Genomic DNA, 19244 nt, shown 5'->3' with positions numbered 1-19244 from the left:
AAGTCAGTGATGATGATTTTTTATTTTTTTTTACAGGTTATGAAATTCTTTATTCTATTTGTAGAAGCTTATGCAAGTGCAGCCAAACACAAAGCTTCAGGACAAATTTTACACAGACTTTACAATGTGGGATTTGAAATTAAAATATGAAACACAAAATCTACTCAAAACTGAAAAAAAAATCAACAGATATCAGGACTGCAACCTATATATAACCAAATGTGAAAGGGAGTCTTGTTTCAAGTGCTTTATTCTGCTACAGAATAGTCAAAATGAAAACGGCAAAGCTTTGAGGTTAGTTTAAATTATACACTCTGTAGATACTATACCAATTTTAAAAATTACACATAGACCAACAGATGTCCATCAGTTCATCTGAATTGACTGGACACTCCAGCTGGGTCACTGAAAACGAATCAAGAAAATCCACCTGTGCAATTTTCAGAGTTTACTGATGGACACACTGTACTCCTGGTCCATGGTGACTGCTGCTTTCTTCATCAGAGCTATCATTATATGCTTCACGCCTCTGACCATCTCCTGAGCCCCTAATGCTATCAAATTCCTGAAGCTCTACCTCCTCTCTTTCTCCAATTTTGTTTGGAACTTCTGGTCTAGATTGCAGAAGATCTTCTAGTTCAGAAAGTTTGTCTGGGTTGATCCAGTTGTTTTCAGGAAACTGCCCATTGAATTTTATGTAAAGATCACCTTTTTCAGAAGGATTATGGTACTGTGGCATACCTTCAGCTCCAACTACATGAACACATCCTGGTTCAATTATTTTGCCAGGTGGATATTTTACCACAATTTAACGTCCATCAAGGTGTTTAAATGTGAACTAAAACCCACACAGTGCTTCAACAAGTCCTGTCTTATATGTCATGTGCAAATCATTCCAATCTCTCTGGAACACCTCATGCTCTTTTTCCTGAAGCAAAAGAACAATGTCTCCTGGTTCCACTCCTGGGGCCTAGTCTGCCTCCCCAGTAAATGTAATTCTCTGTCCATGTTTCATGCCCTTGTCTACATGAACTTAAAGAATCTGACTTCTTTAATCACCTTCTTCCCTTCACATTTTTTTACAATGGTCTTTTTCATTAATTACTTGTCCTTCTCCATTACAGTCAGAATACACAGACTGCATCTGTTTTATCATTCCTGGACCCAGCTATCTGATCATGATGCTTACACCTCCACCCCCACAAGCACTACACTGCTGCACAGCTCCAGACTTTCCGCCTTGGCCATTGCATGCACTACAGAGTGCATTCTTGCTAAGTTGTAGTTTGGTTGTCTTGCCATTATACAGATCTTCTAAAGATACTTTGAGTGGCTACATCATGTCTTCTCTTCTTCTGCTGTTCCGATTTCTACTTTGATTGCCCATGAAGCCAAATAATCCCCCACCAAAACTGTGAGATAAAATGTCATTCATTCCACCTCCTCCGCCACTGTTTTCCCGAAGACCTTGTTCTCCATATCTGCCATATAACTCCCGATTTTCTGGATTTGATAGTACTTCATCTGCAAAGCTTATTTCTTTAAATTTGTCTCCAGCATTTGGATTCTTATCAGGATGGTATTCCTGGGCTAACTTTCTGTAAGCCTTCTTCAGCTTGTTTTCGCTGGCGCCAGGAGGGACGCCCAGAATGTCGTGCAGCTTCGTATTGGCCACGTTCATCTTGGCAGCTGGCCTGGCAGCACTGGAGGGCAGGAAGGCGGCGGAGCTGATGGACCGCGGAGCCGGCCCGCGGTGGTGGGGGCTGAGGCGGCTGCAGCGGCCAGACAGTGATGCTCACAGTCAGATATGTTTCATTCAGTTGTGGAACTGCAATATTAAAGAATAAGAGCAAAGTGGTTGGAAGCATTGTATGCAGCAAGACTGTCACAGCTGGAAAGGGCTTACCTACTAAGGAGAAAACCTAATAATTGCGTAATAATCTAATAAATGAAGGCAAGACACAGACGGTATCTTTTAAAGTATCGTAACACTCACACCAAAACAAGCATTTTTATCCAGTTTGAAGAAAAGATGATTCCAACTACAATGTTGAATTTGCTGCTGCGTATAGGTGATTGCCGTACAGGGATTGTGGAAACATTTTTTTTTATTACATAATGTAAGTGTGAGGGTTGAATCTGTAAATGGTAATGTAAAGGCAGCTGAAAAATATGAAGACACTATATGAGATGATTGTAGTAGAAAATTACTTTCCAAATATAGATGAAATCTTTCTATTCTAGCACTGATGTCTGGCTTTATTCAAAAAGGGAACAAGCTGATGCCTGGTTTTCAAGGACAGGATAACCATCTTCCTGGGGAGGCAGTGTTGCAGGCTACAAACTAAGACCCTGTGTTGCCTGGAACAATGAGAACCCGCTAAAGTATGTGAATAACACAAAATGCCAGTGCACTTCTCATCAGAAGATATAGACGACCCAGCTCCTTTTCCAAAATGCCCTTCTGAATTGCTATGCCAGCAAAATGGGGAAATAACATTTGGAGAATAACATACCTTTCAAGATTTTTCTTGCTGTAAGCAATCCTGGTAATTATCCCAATATCAAAATGGTGCTTCTGAAATGATGTATACACTAAACCATTAACAATATTGTAAACCACAGCATCTCAATAAAAAAAAATTAAAATGGGAGCCTGTGGGAGAAGAAAAGAAGAGCCCCAAAGGAAATTTATAATAAAGGGTTTGTTAGAAACATCGTCTCTGCAGGTTTCTTTAAAAAAATTAAACTATGAGCCCCAACACTGAAAGTGTTCTATAAATCAAGAGGAATGTGTATGGTGATTATTTTTTATTTAGAAGTTAAACTATGATGAAAAGAAGAAACAACTTTCTGAAAAGAGTGATATCTTCTCCAGAAGATTTTCATTCAGGTTATTAATGATGTAGTCAACAGAAGACATTGTTATCATAGGAGATGATGACGCAATGCAAATTATTGCCTACAATAATTGGGTGAATTGGGGAGGTGGAATACAGTCATACAAATCATGATAATCCTGTGTAGACCTAGATTAGTGTGTTTGTGTCTTTATTTTTAGCAATTAAGTTTAAAAAGTAAATAGAAAAAATAGAAAAAGTTGATAGAATGAGCTTGAAAGAAAATATTTTGTAACTATACATGTATTTATTTTTATCATTAATTTTTTTTAGTTTCAGCATACAGTGTCCTAACACCAATCCCACCACCAGTGCCAACTTCCCTTAACCAATGCCCCAAAGTTCAATCCTACAAGCTTATCCCCTTTAGAGGCATATTTTTAAGTTCGGTTGTTTATCTTGTATTTCATGCTTATAGTTTTGTTAGATCTGTAGTAGACGTGCATAAATATGTTATATATATAAATATGTTTATATGTAGCATATATATATATTCTTCTCACTAGCAGTGAATAAGTTCAACTTATGTGGTAAACAGTAATAAGGTTTCTCAGAAAAATAAGAATATAGTTGCCATATGATCCAGCAATTCCACTTCTTGGTATATACACCGAAGACACAAAAACATTCATTCAAAAAAATATATGCACACTATTATTCATTGCAGCACTCAGCACGTTAGCTAGGATATGGAATCAATACAGTGCCCAGTAACAGATGAGCGGATAGTGAAAGTATGGTATATATACACAATAGAATACTATATAACTGCAAGAAATGATGAAATCATGCAATTTGCTGCAAATTACATGGAACTGGAGGATATGTTAAGTAAAGTGGGAATGATGAATACCGGATGATATAACTTATTTGTGGTATACAGAATAATAGGGAAAGCAATGCAAGATATTAAAGGAGGGATACCTAGATTATCCTTGACGCTATTTATATAAATGAAAACAGGGAAGGAAAGAAAACAAGAGGGGAGACAGAAGCAATAGATGGGAGATAACAGGGGTCGGGATCAGGGGCCTCAACCACAACAGTGGTGTAGACGTGATATATGTATCCACTTTTTTTTAATTGATCACCGTGAGAACAGTCACAAAGCCTTTCAGTTTAAGTCTCAGTAGATCATACAATGATCAAACACCCATCCCTTCACTAGTGCAAATTTTCCACCACCAAGAACCCCAGTATATCCCCCCTCCCACCCCCCCCACCTGTGTGGCAGATTTCCACTTTCTCTCTCTACGTTGATCACATTCAATATTATGACAAAAGACCCAACATTATTATTTGGAATTTTCCCCAACATTCAGACCTGCCAAAAAGACATCATTAAATAATTTGTTTTCTGTTGCTGATTATGAAGAGCATATGATGTCGTGTGGCCAGAATAGAGGCCACGTGAATTTGGATTTCTGATATTTTAGTAATAAGCCTAGAGGGATTACTGCCAAAAGCCCCTGAGTTCTGAGATTGGTTTGTGTGCCTCTGGGATCATGGTCGTTCAGGAGCCAGAGGAGGCGTTTGTGGGTGGCAACCCGGGGCATTGTCATAGTGGGGAGCAGGGTCGATTCCATCCCTGCATCCCACGAGGCCCCCCGTGCCTCCTCAATGCAGTCTCATACCTACCTGGATGTTCATTAGGCTCTAAAGATGGAGGCCACCATGCCGCTGCCGCAAGGGGGGGCAGGCGGAGGGACAGACATCTTTTCCCTCCAAGGGCAGCATAGAACCATAGTTAAATGCACAGTCCAGATGCATTTTGGTTGGGCATTATGTTTTGCTCAGATTTTCCCACCACCATTCAAGTCTGTCTTTCAGGGACAAACGCTAGTTCATTTACCTTCTGTTGATCACTTTGCATATCAGGAACGCAGCAGAGCAGTTCAGGAGAATAGTCCTGGTACCCGCATACCAGAGCCATGCTTGTAGAAGCTCATGGTCACTGGGATTCCATCTGGAGAAGGCGGGGAGATAGCATTTACCCCATCTGGGACCTCCCGGTGATATAGGCTCAGTATGGGGCCCAGAGAATTCTCCGGGAGTTGTGGAACCCGCTAGCCAGATTTCTTTGCTGCTGTGTGCTTTAAGATGGCGCTGGGGGTGGCTATGTATCAACTTTTAATTGACTTTTGTATATGATGAAATATAGGGATGCAGTTTTTTATTTTCACATATGCAGTTTTCCCAGTACCATTTGTTGAAGAGACTATCTTTACTCCACTTTATGTATTTAGCTTCTTTGTCAAAATTAGTTCACCATAGATCTGGGAATTTATCTTTGGGTACTCCTATTATAATCTGTTGGTCAAAAAGTCTACGTATTCCAGTACCATGCTCTTTTGGTCACTATTGCTTTATAGTATGGTGCCAAGATAGGTAATGGGGTACCTTCCAGTTTTTAAATTCTTGATTATGATATGTAATTTAGTCTCTAGGATTTTGTTTAGGATTTTCCTATCAATATTAATGTGCATCAGAGAAATTGGTTTGAAAGTTTTCTGAAATTTTCTTTTTAGTAATGTCTTTTTCTGTTCTGAGTAGTATTTGCTTCATAGAAGCCGTTAGCAAGGATTCCTGCTTCTTCGGTATTTTAGCAGTGCTTGAGTAGTATGGAGATACGAGTAGCCAAAGTAAAAACATAGTCTAGGTGCTCAAAGCTTAGATTTCCATGTTTATGGCAACAAGTCAAGCTTGAGAACCATCTGCCTTCATCTTTATTCATTTTCTTCTACCTTCCCTGCCATCTTCCTCCTCCTCTTATTTTTATCATCGTTCTGGTTTCCATTTTAGTGTTTATTGCAAAAATACAGGTAAAATTATCTGTAAAGCTTTTTGTGTAGCTAGGAAAACTTGTTAAGTGAACACACAATCACTAATTAACGCAAACCAACACACATTGTCTCTCCACAAATGTATCTTCTCTTCTTTGGTAGATAACTATTTTTGACTTTTGTATAGTCATAGTTTTGATTTTTCTTTATATTTTGATAATCTAGCTATAGTCTAATATCTTATAATTTTACATGAATAAAATTGTACTATATGTTTTCTTTAGGGACATTTTTAGGTCAACAGTTCATTGGAAAAATTTGTTCTCGCTTTGAATGAGGTAGTTGTTAACTTCCATTACTGTCTAGTACTTCATTGTATGAGCATATGATAATTTGTCATAATTTTCAATTGTAAATACCACATTATGTCCACTTTGGACCAATGCCACTCTCAATATCCTGTATCTTTGGATCTAGAGTACTTAATCATACTGAATCATACAAAGATGCTTTTCCCATTTGGTGGCCTTGACAGGTGTTTAAGCTGGTCAACAAAAAATGTTTGTGGATGTTCCTATTTTGCATTTGTCTCCAATTCTTTATCTCTTCATATATCCATTTTCCAATAAATTTGATGGTATCAGCTCAATAAGAATATTTTTCCTCATATGTGAGAAAAGCATGGCAGTTTATATCTGTCTTACCATTTCTGAAACTATAGCTCTTCGGTGTCCCAGCTTTATGTAGACAAGTTATCCTCTTTATAATTCTTACATAGGTGTACTCTGTTTTTTTCTTCTATTTTTAAGCCAAAGAAGTTCTTAGGAATTAGTTAAACTTCAGAGAATTTGGTGTATATTACCACATTAAACAATTCTTCACTTGCATCTTGCCTAATTATTTTTTTTACTATTTTAGGTGATATTTGATATATTTAATATTTCTTTTTATGGAATACATATGTCTTTATAATTTGTGTTTTTTAAAAAATTTTTCCAAAGAATGGATTGGTTCAAATAGCCCTTAAGCCAGGAGTGGAGAGAGATGACCCAGATTGGATCCCTAGTGCAAAAGCAACATCTCCCTCCCCCCCCCACCAGCACTGAGATGGAAAGTTGCCAGTTGTGGCCCTATTTTCCTCCAAATTATCTTGTCATTTTTCCCTTTGATACTTGACCAGATTGCCTTTTTTAACATATCAATACAGTAAGACCCCCACCGTAATTCAATATTAATCTATACTATGGAACTGGATTCTTTCTTTGAACAAACTAATTTCCCTTTAGATTTCACTAGGATTTTAAAAAGGCCTCCTTTCCCAGAAATACTGCTGTCTGCTTTCTTCTCAGTATCAAATAAAGGCACAGTGAAAACAACTGGGAACTAACTTTGATTAACTAGGAATTACTATGGCATTACTTTTTATTTATTCCCACAGAGGTTTTATTGACTTTAACTGAAAATTACAATTTGACATCACCTTTTCCTGTTTATAGTCATTATACCTTTCAACATATCCCCTCTATATGAGAATATATTTTACTGACATGTAAAATAAAATGCTCTAGTCATTTTTACTGATATTTTCCCCTTCATTATATTCATCTGGTGCTTTCTATAAGAATTAGGAGATGAATGTGAGTTAGAGTTAATAACTATGTTTGCTATGCCACCCTCAGCTAGAATTAAAAGAGTGTTAATCTGTGTAGAAAATTTCAATTCATTTTAACTTTATTGTGAGTGTATAATGCCCTTCAGATGTTCAAGAAACTGTTCAACTTTTAAAAAATTTTATCTTCTCCCAGTTTATGACATTTTCCATCAACATTTAAATACGGTCACTTACCCCAACAAGATCTCAAGTCATTGCCCACGAACGGCCTCTCTGGCTCCTGATCAACCTGCTTAATGGCCATGATCCCAGAGACTCAGAAACAAATCTCGAAATCCAGTGGCTTTTGCCAGAAATGTGTCTGGACTCCGTGGTAGTTTACTGCCACCAGGCCACCCCAGGAGGGAAAGGGTGCTGTCCCACTGCCTGCATCCCCTTGATGGCTCAGTGGCCGCCATTCTCCAGAGGTCACTGGACAGTCAGGCTTGGGCCCGCAGTGACGAAACTTGTTGGGCCTCATGGGATGGAGGTGGAGCTGGTCCTGTCCTTCCCGACTCAAAGAGACCCCAAGTCATCGCCCACAAGCGGCCTCTCTGGCTCCTGATCAAGTTACTTAATAGCCATGATCCCAGAGACTCAGAAACAAATCTCGAAACCCAGCGGCTTTGGGCAGAAATGCGTCCAGACCACGCAGTAGGTTACTGTTGCCAGGCCACCCCAGGGGGGAAAGGGTGTTGTCCCTCCACCTGCTTCCCCCTGGCGGCTCGGTGGCCGTAATCTTCCAGAGGCCATTGGACAGTCAGGTTTGGGCCCGCAGTGACAAGACATGCAGGACCTCATGGGATGGGGGTGGAGCTGGTCCTTTCCTCCCCACCCCAATGAGACCCCAGTCATCATCCACGAATTGCCTTTCTGGCTCCTGATCAAGCTGCTTATTGGCCATGATCCCAGAGACTCAGGAGCAAATCTCGGAACCCAGCAGGTTTTGGCAGAAATCCCTCCAGATTTAAGTGTTAAAATTTCGGAATTTTAAAATCACATGGCCCTACTGCAGCCATGCAACATCATATGTTATTCATAACCAGCAATAGAATACAAATTGTCTACTGTTGTCTTTTCAGCAGATCTGAGTGTTGGGGTAAAATCTAAAATAATAATGGTGGGTCTGGTGTTGAAATATTGAATGTGATCAAAGTAGAGAGAGAGTAATGTGGAAATCATCTGCCCCACAGATAGGGGGAGGGTGTGGGATGGGGGCATACTGGGGTTTTTGGTGGTGGAGAATGGGCACTGGTGAAGGTACGGGTGTTTCATTGTATGACTGAGACTTAGACCCGAAAGCTTTGTAATTGCTCTCTCGCTGATTCAATAAATAAAATTATAAAAAACGAAAAAAAAAGAGTAAAGTGGAGTTCATACACAATTCAATCAGCTAATAAGTGGCTGAATAAATAGCAGTACTCCTACATAAAAAAATAAATATGGTCACTTAAAGAAGTCTAAAAATGTGTTTTGGTCTGTAAGTTTTCTCTGGCTATCAATGACTTCTCTGCATAACCAAATTTGTCTAAATTTTCTTATCTCTCAAATCTTGTGGCCTTTCTCTTGAGTGATGAAATGACAAATTCTTGTCAAGTTCTATATTTTAACAGATTATTTTAAGATTATAGAAAAATTTGAATGAATTGATATTCTTAATTATTCCCCTTCCAAGATTGCAGTGGCATTTCTTTCATATGGGTAGGTGAAATTGAGTCATTTTCTGTGTCCAATTTTAAGTTTTATTTTAATTGTCTAATAAATTTGTTTCCTGCAATGAATGTTTACCTTCTCACACTTTCCTTTCTGATCATTATTACTAAGGACAGAAATCATTATCTTTGTGGAATTCTATTATTATTATTATTATTATTATTATTATTATTGAAACACCATGACATACAGTTGTAGACTTACAAACTGTCATGCTTGGGTTTCAGTTATACAATGATCAAGTACCCATCCCTCCACCAGTGCCCATTCTCCACCACCAATGAACACCAATGAGCCCTCCCACCTCCCCACCCCCCCACCCTGAACCACCTTTGTAGCACCTTTTGCTCTCTCCTTTAGGGTGTTGTGGTTTGCAATAGAGGTATTGATTGGCTATCGTGTTTGCTCTATAGTCAACTTTCAGCGCCCATCTCACATCCAAACACCCTTTAGTTGGTGTTCCCTTCTCTATCTGAGTTACCTTTTCCCCAGCATGTGCTGACGGCTTCCAAGCCGTGGAGCAGACCTCCTGGTACGTATCTCAACTATTCTTGGGTGTTAGTCTCCTATTCTGTTACTTTATATTCCCCATATGGGTGCAGTCTTTCTATGTCTGTTCCTCTCTTTCAGACTCATTTCACTCAGCATGATACTTTCCATGTAGAACCACTTGTTTGCAAATTTCATGACTTCATCATTTCTAACAACTGCATAGTATTCCATTGTGTAGATGTACCAAAGTTTCTTTAACCAGTCATCTGTTCTCGGGCTCTCAGATTTTTTCCAGATTCTGGCTACTGTGAAGAGTGCAGCAAAGAACATACAAGTGCAGATGTCATTTCGACTATACTTTTTTGCCTCTCTGGGATATATTCCCAGGAATGGTATTGCTGGGTCAAATGGGAGCTCAAATTCTGATTTTTTGAGAATCGTCCATACTGTTTTCCAAAAGGGCCGAACCAGTTAGCATTCCCACCAGTAGTGAAGGAGAGTCCCTTTCTCGCCACATCCGCGCCAGCACCAGTTGCTTTTGTTCTTTTGGATGTGGGCCAGTCTCTGTGGTATGAGATGATATCTCATTGTTGTTTTGATCTGCATCTCCCTGATGATTAGTGATGTAGAGCATTTTCTCACGTGCCTTTTAGCCATTCAGATTTCTTCTTCGACAAAGTTTTGGTTCATTTTATCACCCCATTTTTTGATGGGGTTTGATGTTTTCTTCTTGTGGAGTTCAACCAGTGCTTTGTATATCCTTGATATCAACCCCTTAGCAGATGAGTATTGGGTGAATATCCTTTCCCATTCTGTAGATTGTCTTTGTATTCTGGTCACTGTATCTTTTGAGGTAAAGAAGCTTCTTAAGACAGTCCTATCTGCAAATAGTGAGAAATTGATTTCTTCCTTTCCTATCTGGATGCCTTTAATGTCTTTTTTTTGCTTAATCGCTATTGCAAGTACAAGTACTTCCAGTACTTTACTGAACAGAAGTGGTGATAGTGGGCATCCTTGTCTTGTCCCTGATCTTAGAGGAAAGGCTCTTAGTTTTTCCCCACTGAGGATAATACTTGCCACAGGTTTGTCATAGATGGCTTTATCTTGAGGAAAGTTCCTTCTAAGACTATTTTGGTGAGAATTTTCAACATAAATGGGTATTGGATCTTGTCAAATGCTTTCTCTGCATCTATTAATATGATCATATGGTTTTTATCTTTACTTTTGTTGATATGATGAATTATGTTGATTGATTTCCAAATGTTAAACCATCCTTGGATCTCCGGGATGAATCCCACTTGGTTGTGGTGCATGATCTTTTTGATGAGTTGTTGGATTCTATTTGCTAATATTTTGTTGAGGATCTTCGCATCCATGTTCATCAGAGATATTGGCCTGTAATTTTTTTAGTTATTGATGTTTTTGTTTGCATTTGGTATTAGGGAGATATGTGCCTCATAGAAACTGGGAGAGTTCCTGTTTTTTCAATTTCCTGGAAAAGTTTGAGGAGAACTGCCAACAGGTAGGTCTTCTTTAAATGTTTGGAAGAATTTGCCAGTTAATCCATCTGAGCCTCGACTTTTGTTTTAGGGAAGACTTTTGATTATGGTTTTGATTTCCTTGATATGAATGGGTATATTCATGTATTCCTAGTCTTCTTGGCTCAGTCTTGAGAGATTGCAGGGATCCAGGAATTTATCCATTTCTTCTAGGTTCTATTGTTTCATGGCATACAGACTCTCAAAGTAGTTCTCTGATGTTCTTTTGAATTTCATTGGTTTCTGTTGTAATATTCCCTTTTTCATTTCTGCTTTGGTTTATTACAGTTTCTCTCTCTTTCTTTGTGAGTATTTCTATTTTATTTTATTTTATTTTATTTATTTATTCAATCTTGTTTATTTTCTCAAAGAACTACCTCTTGGTTTCATTGAACTTTCGGATTGTTTTTTGGGTTTCAATGTCGTTAATTTCTGCTCTAAGTTTTATTATTTCTTTCCTTTGACCGGGTTTGGTTTCCTTTTGTTTGTCTTTTTTCTAAGACTTGTGCTGTGAAGTCAAGTTGCCTATGTAGGCCCTTTCTTTCTTCCTGAGTAATGCTTGCAAAGCTATAAATGTTCCTCTTAACGTGGCTTTAGCTGCATCCCATAGGTTCTGGTAGCTTGTGTCTTCATTCTCATTTGTTTCCAGATATCTTTTGATTTCTTCCTTGAATTCCTTCCTGACCCACTCATTGTTCAACAAAGAGTTTTTTAATTTCTAGATGTTCGATTTTGTTATCCTCGTCTGTGTGTGATTTGTTTCTATCTTCAGTGCATCATGGTCTGAAAGAGAGTTGATACAATTTCTATATTCCTGATTCTATTGAGGTTTGTTTTGTGACCCAGCACGTGGTCTATTTTAGAAAATGTTTTGTGCGCACTGGAAAAGAATGTGTATTCCTTCTTTTTGGTGTGTAAAGCCCTGTATAGGTCTGTTAACCCTCTCTCTTCTATTTCTTCCTTCAAAGCCAGTGTTTCCTTGCTGGTTTTGTTCTTGTTGATCTATCCTATGGTGATAAGGCGATGTAGAAGTCTCCGACTAGTATTGTTTTGCCGACAATGTCCTCCTTAAAATCTGTTCGCAGTTGTTTTAAGTATTTAGCTGGTCCCTCATTAGTTGCATATACATTTAAGAGTGTGATTTCTTCCTGTTGTACATATCCCCTGATAAATCGAAAATGGCCTTCGCTGTCCCTTCTAATCTTTTTCAACCTGAAATCTATGTTGTAGGATACTAGTATGGCCACCCCAGCTCCTTTAAGGGAGTTGTTTGCTTGCAGGATTGTTTTCTATTCCTTAACTTTGAGTCTGTGTTTGCTCTGACTGTTCACTCATCAACAAATGAGAATGAAGACACAAGCTACTCATCTTTCTTGTAGGCAGCAGAATGTTGGTTTCAGTTTCTCGATTTATTTTGCCACTCTGTGTCTCTTGATTGGTGCATTTAAACCATTGACATTGAGAGAGATTATTGTCATGGGGTTTTGTGCCATCTTTCTTTAGGGCTTGTTGTGTTTATGGGTGTTTTCCTTCTTGAATTACAGGAGCCTTTTTAGTCCTTCTTTTAGGTTTGGTTTTGAGTCTATGAAGTTTCTGAGTTGTTGTTTATCAATAAAATGGTGTATCGTTCCATCAAGTTTGAGTGAGAGTTTAGCTGGATAAAGTATTCTTGGTGAGGCATTCATTTTATTGATTTTTTTCGATTATTCCATCATTTGCTCGAGTGGGCCCAGTAACGTCTCCATTGGAGACTTTGTTCTTACTGTGTCTGTCATATCCAATACGTCACGGGGAGCTTGCCAGGCTCTGCTGTGCGGGCGAGATACTCTTGGTAGCATCACTGTCTTCAGGCTTGGAGGGTTTCCTCTGATAAGTCAGCAGTAAGTCTAAGGGATGCTACTTTGTATGTGGTGATTTCCTTCTTTGACCTTGCTGCTTGCAGTATTGTGTCTTTACCCACAGCATTCATCATTCTGACTATGATATGCCTTGGAGTGTTTTTTATTAGGGTCTCTTTCAGCTGGCACCCTTCTGGTTCCTTGGATCTGGATGCCTGCATTCTCTAACTCTGGAAACAATTCAGCAATGGTTTCTTTAACAGTGGCTTTTTCATTGGAGTTGCCTCTCTGTCCTTCTGGTACTTCGATGATTATAATGTTGTTCCTCTTGGATTCATCACCTAGTTCTCTGATTCGTCTTAGAGCTATTTTGATATTTTCACATTGTTTGTTGTTGCCTATATGATTTCTGTTGCTCATCTTCAAGATCACTACTTTTGTCTTCAGCTATAGACATTCTACTGCTAAGGGCACCCACTGAGTTTTTAATTTCATCTACCGAATCCTTTATTTGTGACGCTTCTTTTTGTAGGGTTCTTAATTTCTGCTCTCATTTCTTCCTGTATTTTCTCGACTATCCGTTCCACTGTTTCTTTCATTTCCTCCTTTAATTTTCTGGATGTCTACTCCTTTGATTCTTTGAGTTCCTTGAACATCCACAGCATTTCATCTGGAATTCTTTATTGGACAGATCATATTTGTAGGTAACCACTGTTGAGGGTTCGGGACTTTTTTCTTCATCCTCTCCTTGTAGTGGAGATTTCCACTGTTTTCTCATGCCATTGTGGTTATATAGAGGTAAAACCTTCATATTCACTAGGACTGTTCCCTCTTATTGCGGGAAAGGATTCTGAATAGGGTTGGCCGATGGCGGTCACCCTTCTCCCCTTCTAAAATGTGTCCTTCCTTTTAGACATTATTCTGTGGCTTATGATAGGCATCTAGTGAAGGGATAGAGGAAGTGCCCTTTTATATTGGGCTTGTATAGCTTCTTGTGTACAGTGGTCTTTTGTTTGAATTGGAGTAGGCTGGTGGATTGTTGTCGTATTGTGTTTGAGGCCGCCAGGACTTCCCCCCAGAATTAGGTGATAAAAGTTGGGATGTGAGTAGAGAGTGCTGGGAGTGGGAAATATAATTGTGGCTGAGTGAGTCATTGCTGGCCTCACAGAAGGCCACGCCCACTTTTGAGGAGGCCACGCCCCTACAGTGGAGGCCACACCCCCAGCCGGTCCTGATGCTACTCCACAGACCTGGAGAAATGGCAGGGGCTGAGTAGATGTGCGGGGTGGAACTCAGGGAGCTATCCAGGTGGCAGGCGATCAGGAGCTTGGGGCAGGACAGGGACCCACAGAGGGACCTACCTGTGCAAATCTTTGTGGACTTCTTTTATATATAAGTCCAACTTACTCAGCACTCAAATTTCCAGTAGTTTTTCAGTTTTCCATTTATATATATGAGAATACAAAAACAATGTACAAATGACCTATTTTTTCCCCACCAAATTTTGTGTGTTTTTATTCTTTGTTTCTTTACTAGAATGGGTATGGGACTCATTTTAACTAGCAGCTACCATAATGACAATACATATAATTTTGCCAAAAACAGTAACAATAATGGGTCTCATTCCCCTGATGCTGAAAGATCCCCCCAATATGCCATTGTGCTACACTATCATGCGACAGGGGTGAATGGAGCTGTTACTGGTTCCCACTCAAGTAAATCGATGAACAATGGGATGACAAGTGACAAGTGACATAATTTTGCCATTGTTAGTTAGTAGATATGCTTCTAATATATAAGATGATGCCTGGTATTTGCTGTGGGCTTTTTTTTAAAAAACATAGTTTTACTTTATTTGTAGTATGCTATAAGCAGTAGGAATTCAGTTTATTTGTTTTTAAAATGAGTGGTTCTTTATTATTAACAAGTACTGATGGGATTCTATAAGTTTGTATATTCTCCTTTAAACTGATAATGTAGAAGCAACTTTAAATAAGTTCTACATAGTAATGATGTAGTATTGTTTTTGGAGTGTCAATGCAGTTTTTTAATATGAATTTATGTGTTTTAATGTTTATGAGTTATGTACTATCGTTCTATGATTAGTTGCAGTAATATAGAACTTGAAGTAGAAAAATGTTTAAAACTATATAAGGACTGAATAAAAAAATCTTCAAATGGCCTGTTTCCAGGAGTACTGACTTTTTAATGAACATTGTGGAAGTTAAAATCCTTTACATACTAACACAGAAATAAGATACAACTTGAGCAAATATTCTCTCTATGGGGTTTTAGTTGTTGTTTTGAGGTCACAGTTACTCATCCTGATTTAGCATTCATGAATCACTCCTGATGGGTTCAGGGGACAATATTGGATACAGATATTGAACCAGTGTCAGTCGTGTGCAAGGCAAGCACCCTAGTCATTGTACTATCACTCTGAAACCTCTCTAGCACCTGTTTTTTAATAACTTGCATATATAAATTTTTATTATATGCATATAAATATATATATTCCCAGTTTTAGATGTTGCAAATAACTTCCAGATGATAGTTTGTTTCCTTATTTGAAATCTTTATGAAAAGTTAACCTCCAATTTTCTTTCCCTCCACTTTCTCTTTTGTTGTGTGTTGAAACACTTGTCTTCAGTACTTGCACATTTTAGTTGTAGTTCTCTCTGAAGTGACTCCCCTTAGAAGCAGTGCTTATATACATTTGGTTATGTGCACAAGGGGTCACACATTTTGTTGTTGTGGCCTTGGGGATCACAAATGGCAGTGTTACCAGGATCACACTCAGTGTTTAGAGCAGTATTGGGAACCAAACTCACAGCCTCACACCTGTAAGTCAGGCAATGCTAAATTTCACTCACATATACTCATCTTCCAGTCAGTTTTACTTTCATATTATTAGATATGAATCAAAAATTATAATTTGACAGATATTTGCGGAATGCCAGAATCACGGACAAGGTAGATATTCTTGAAAATTGCTAATTCTGAAAACAGAAGATAAGTTTAACTGTATTACACATAATAATCTACCTAAATCTTATTACTATTTCTGAGTCCCTATACTATAATTTATATAAATTAAGAAAGTCAGAATTAGTGTTTTGTAGACCTCCTGGGCTTATGGAAAATTAGAGTGATATATTCTAGAATCCATGTTGCAAAATTCTACTGTGTTGATTGATTGCTTACCTCTAACTCTTCACACTGTAGATGAAATGAAAGAAATGTCACCATATCACCATAGAGTACATAGTTAACTGATCAAATGATTGTAATTTAAATTTTTTCAGAAACATCACCTAATCGGTGCTTGCATTGTTCTGGAAGTGATGTGTCAGGTCCCATAGGCCTCAGACAGGATTTGATGATAGGACATTTTTTTGGTTGCTTTTACATTATGCTATCCTAGCATATTTTTAGAACTACATAAAAAGAAAGTGTCAATTCCTTCAAATCATCTTCCATTTTTTTCTAGAGTAATAAGACAGAATAAGGCCAAAAGCATATGTTTTATTATAATAAGCTGCATGCTTTTAAGGAATAATTAGAGCAAATCACAGACTTCTTTAGTAGGAACTCCAATCTTACTAAGAATTTGTGTATTAAAACTGGCAATTTCTGAACTTTTAATTTAATTTTTATTATTGATATTATTTTTTGTCTCTCCAGCCGTCCACAGGAAATCTGGGGACCTCTCTCAAGGAAAATAGTGACTCTATGGAATTCTAGCATAAAAATTCTGGATACATAGCCGATCAGAGGTAAAGAAGGCATAATATAGTGAGGTTTACATAAATAGCAATTGAAAATACGGGATTGGGGGGGCTGGTACAGAGATTGAGGGAAAGCATGTAGACAAGGGTGTTACATACACAATACTCAAAACTATTGCTACTTAAAGTATCTTCCTCAGATTTGTTAAAACATATCACTTGTGGGCTTATTAGAAATGCAGCACTTCAAACTGTATCCATAGTTAGAACCTTCATTTTAAACAAGATTCCAAATGACTTGAATGCATATTAAACTTTGAGAAGGGGAAATGAAAGGTACCATATGTGATGAGGAGAGAAACCTGCAGGTATTTGGTAGAAAAGAGCAAACTAATGGATGAGTTGGAGATACATATATTATTATGTATGGAGATACATATATTATTATATATGAACACAAAACTCTTTTGTAAGATGGGGATAGAGAGATAGTAGAGTGGATAAGGTGCTTTCTTTGCTTGTGGCTGACCCAGGTTCAATTCCCAGCATGGCCAAGAGTGATCCCTAGGATCAGGGCCAGGAGTAAGTCCTGAACACATCCAGGTGTGATCCACAAAAGAAAAACAGAAAGAAAAGTTCATATTTATGAGAGCAGAGATAATAGAAAAGTTCCTGAGAAGTTGAGCTCATTGTGAATAAAATATTATCTTGCACCCTGACTCTGAGCCCCAGTGGTATGAAATAACTCTGGAAGGTTCTTATAAACAAAATTTATTGGTGATTCTTACAAATTCTGGTATTGGTTTTAATTGTAATCTTTTGTATATTTTAATTTACTTTTTTGGCTTCAGTTATTTTAGTTTGGCAAACTACATTTTGGGGGTTTGTCCAGAAATAATTTAAATCAGGAAATCATTCTCGTCAGTTTGGCTTTTGGTCATACTTGCTTCTGAGACTTATTCTCAAATCATTCCTTTGAAAGACTTTTTTACAAAGGACCGTTTACAAGGTGCTCTTCTGAGAACTTTTTAGATATTTTTGTTTCCAGGTTCTGTCACTGTCCTCTTTTTTGTTTTGATCAGGCCAATATCTGTAGTTTGTACAATCTATTGTATGTTCCACTTTGATCAATACCCTGGTGTGTCTTAGAGATTTCAATCTTGTTCAGTCTTCAGAACACTAGACCTACTGTTCAGTGTCTTTCTGAATATCTAATAGTTGATTCAGACTCAACATACCTTAGACTGAATTCATCATCTTTCCTCTAAAATATTTCTTCCCACTATTCTCAACAAATGTCACTACCATGAATTCAGTCTCCCGTGCTTGAATCATAGGGTCTCTCCCGTTCTTTTTCTATACTTCACCTTTAATCACTGGTGAAATACTGATTTTGATTTCTTGAACGTTTTTCATTCCCACCTTTATGATTTCTTCCCTGGAGCATTTGCTAGTATCTTAACTGCCTCCCATCTTCAATGTAGCCTTATTTAAATTGTAATCTCAACACTGCAGACAGGGTGACATTTCGAAAATGTTAAGGATATCTTAGTTCTCCATGTTAAAACTAGACAATAGTTTCCCTGTCCCATTGGTTTTTAAACTTCTTTACAGAGCATGTAAAAATACACCTTTATGACTTTCTATCTTACTGGAACTATCACTGCAGATGTAGTTTTCTTACAATTTTCTAACTAGAAAAAAATCTATTGATATCTCCAGACATGTGCATCCCTTTCCTCTCCTCTCAGCTATAATTTCTTTCTTTCTTTTTTTACCTTTTTTGAAAAGGAGGGGAGAGGAGGGCACACCCAGCTGTACTTGGACTCTGTGCTCAGAAATCAATCCTGAAGTTATGTAATGGACTGTGTGTGGTGCTGGGGATTGAAAAAGATTTGGCTGTTACAAGGCAAGTATCTTACCCACTGAATTATCTCCGTGCCATAATTTCTAGGGTTGCATCAGTGATCACTTTACACATAAACTCTTTTCTGACCATTTTTTCCATTATATATGTGTATAGGGCTGGAGCATTAGCACAGTGGGTAGGGCGTTTGCTTTGCACACAGCCAACCCAGATTCGATTCCTCCACCCCTCTCGGAGAGGCCGGCAACCTCCTGAGAGTATCCCACCTGCAAGGCAGAGTCTGGCAAACTCCCCGTGATGTATTCGATATGCCAAAAAGAGTAACAACAAGTCTCACAATGGAGACGTTACTGGTGCCCGCTCGAGCAAATCGATGAACAATGGGAGGACAGTGCTCCAGTACTTGTAAATATATATTGTATATATATATATGTATATATATATAGTCTTAGATTATGACTCATTCTAAAATTGTTTTGCATTGCATTTTGAGTTATATATATATATATATATATATATATATATATATATACACAGAGAGAGAGAATCACCATGAGATAAACAGTTACAAAGTTGTTAATGATTGGATTTCAGTCACACAATGTTCCATCACCCATCCTTTCACCAGTGTACATTTCCTACCACCTATGTCCCCAGTTTCCCTCCCGCAGACACTGTTCTTCTTGTTATTGTTCTTGTTCTTCTTGTTCTTGTTCTTCTTGTTCTTGTTCTTC

At 38.1% G+C, this 19244-nt stretch overlaps 1 pseudogene; it reads right to left on the bottom strand.

The window, feature by feature from the left end:
- Window positions 1-424: 424 nt before the first annotated feature.
- LOC130025399 (dnaJ homolog subfamily A member 2-like) overlaps window positions 425-19244 on the bottom strand; it is an 83745-nt pseudogene continuing 64925 nt past the window's right edge.

Source organism: Sorex fumeus, unplaced genomic scaffold (genome assembly GCF_029834395.1).
Source record: "Sorex fumeus unplaced genomic scaffold, SorFum_2.1 ptg000030l, whole genome shotgun sequence".
NCBI lineage: Eukaryota > Metazoa > Chordata > Mammalia > Eulipotyphla > Soricidae > Sorex > Sorex fumeus.
This window is presented reverse-complemented; position numbering and strand designations above follow the sequence as displayed.